The sequence below is a fragment of the Silene latifolia genome, chromosome 5 (assembly GCF_048544455.1).
Source record: "Silene latifolia isolate original U9 population chromosome 5, ASM4854445v1, whole genome shotgun sequence".
NCBI lineage: Eukaryota > Viridiplantae > Streptophyta > Magnoliopsida > Caryophyllales > Caryophyllaceae > Silene > Silene latifolia.
Window position 1 is genome coordinate 88,796,403 of NC_133530.1, and position 2,497 is coordinate 88,798,899.

Sequence of the window (2,497 nt, forward strand, 5' to 3'; positions counted from 1 at the left end):
CGAGGAGCGAAGCGGATATCGAGAACCGTCTTGAGATTCTCCCAACTCCCATGGGCGTATCTACATCAGGCTGGTGTTCCCATCCCTCATCCGGTGCTGAAATTTGACCTTTAGGGCGTTCAGCCTCTTGGTCCGGTGTTCAGACCTCTATCCGGCGTTCCCAAGAGGCGGCCGGCGTTCCCAATGCCGGATAGAGGTCCTTTGGGCTTTTCTTTGATTTTCGACCTTTGTAATTTCGTTAATGGACCCTTTTGTATAAATACCCAACCCTATTTTCAGAAACGTATAATTCATTCCATACTAAATTTTAGATCAAAAAGTGAGTTGGTAGAGAAATTATTTGGGGAAAGTTGAAACCTTGTTCTTCATTGTTGTTCAATCATTCAATCCAATAATCAATTTTCCCTTTTTTATTTGTGGTTATACTTTCTTGCTACTCTTAATTTCTCTTGCTTTAGTTGTTGATTTCATTTTCTTTTGTTTATGTTTCTTTTATTTTTGAATATTTGTTTTGCTTCAAGTTAAAGTCACTATCTTTTTGCCTAATTTCATTTTGTTTAAGGTTTGGTTAGTTTGTTATCATCTTATTGTTGCCATTTGCATGCTTAGTGGTAGAAATCAATTAATCATCATGGTTATTGTTAAAGTTGCCCCCTTTATTAGTAGTCTTACTAAAACAACCATGATTAGTAAGTAGTACTTTTACTAGGGTGAGACTGGGTACTTACATGAGTGATTAACATGATTGATTCCATTTAAATTAGTCATTAAGGGGAAATTGGTGGGGTTTACCTTAGGAATTATTTTAGTAATGTTGTAATTTGGGAACTTGGTTGATTTATGACCCTTGTCCACCAATGGGAATTAGTTAGGTCCTAGGTTGATCACCCATTTACATCCTTAGTCTATTTGGGTTTAACCCGGGAGGGAGAGCCTAAAGAGGGTGCCTTTGGGAACCGGGATAACCTTCATCTTTGGGAAAAGAGTCGGGGAAACTAGGAATAGATCGTGAGCATAAAGTCCTTAATCTTTATTCGGGTACTTAGGGAATAGCGCGTCCTCTTTTGTGTCTAAGTATAGACTTAAGGAATCCAAGTCATGAGTCCGGGATGGAGTTGAGTCGGTAAGTCTAGTGTCCTATTGTGAGCCCGGAAGGGGGTCAATAGGCGAATTAGAGGCGTTTTCCCCCGCCTTATATCCCCAAGATGACTAATTGCCGGAATTAGCATGATAATTATGAATATTTGTAGCTTAATCGTGCTCTAGTCCTTTTATACCTTGAGTAAATCCTTATTCTAATTAGCTTCCTCTTTTAATTTAGTTGTTGCTTAATTAGTTTCATTTGCATGTCATTTAGTGTAGCTCACTTAGTCAATTTATCAATCAAACCTATTTTCCTTGACTTAGCTAAACTTAAGAATAAAAACAATTGATAATATTCCATACTCCTTGTCATTCGACCCTCAAGTAGTGCAACTACACACGTTCACTTGCGAGGTTAAGCTTGAACCGTCAAGTTTCTGGCGCCATTGCCGGGGAGTACGACTAGATATTAATCGTTTTTATTCTAGTTTAGACTAAGTCCCTTGTTACTAATCCTTTCTTTCAAGTGTTTATGTCTTTTGCATGAGTAGGCGACAAAGAAGAGGTCAACCAACATATCCTATTGACCTTGAAATTGAAGCTACGACAAGAAGACTAAACTCTCTAACAAAAAGGGGTTTACTAGACACACCGTCGGTAGAAGAAAGTGATCAACAAGAATATTTTGAAGTGTTTGAGAAACCATTTGGAGAAGTAGAAGAACCCAACATCATGGGTGATCCGGTTCCGATAAGAGAGACTATGGCTTCTAAGCACATAGTCAATCCAAGCATCCAAAGGCCAAGAATTCAAGCTAATAACTTTGAGATCAAAAATGTATTGCTCAACCTTTTTCAAGACAACCAATTTGGAGGAGGTCCCTTGCAGAACCCAAATGATCATCTAATGAGTTCCTTGAAAATTGTGATGTATAAGATGAATGGGGTCTCCGATGATACGGTACGCCTTAGGTTGTTCCCCCGTTCACTTAGGGGTTCGGCTGCAAGGATTGGTTAAAGAATTGTGATGCGGATTCCTTCAAGACTGGGATGAGTTGCTTCAGCATTTTTGAACAAGTACTTCCCACCCTCAAGAACGGTAAAAGTTAAGAGTGAACTACAAAGCTTCACACAAGAAGAGGATGAGATCTTATATGAGGCATGGGAGAGGTATAAGAGACTCCAACGGTTATGCCCTCACCACGGCATATCCGAGGCCGAGTTAGTCAACAACTTTTACAAAGGGTTTAACCCAAGACCTTTGGCTTTCATTAGATGCGGGGTCGAGAAAAGGTGCCTTAGACATTTTGGGGCATAAAGCGACAAAGGAGCAAATAGAGGAGATGACATCACAGACTATCGAATGGGGAAGTGATAGGCAAGTGAGAAAGAGCAAGAACAAGGATCCTAGTTCG

At 39.8% G+C, this 2,497-nt stretch overlaps 1 non-coding gene across 1 annotated transcript; it reads right to left on the reverse strand.

Moving 5' to 3' along the window:
• Positions 1 to 2,184: 2,184 nt before the first annotated feature.
• Positions 2,185 to 2,291, reverse strand: LOC141658210 (small nucleolar RNA R71). The gene has a single exon (XR_012549109.1). It is a non-coding gene; the product is annotated as a small nucleolar RNA R71 (small nucleolar RNA).
• Between the last annotated feature and the right edge of the window lie 206 nt (positions 2,292 to 2,497).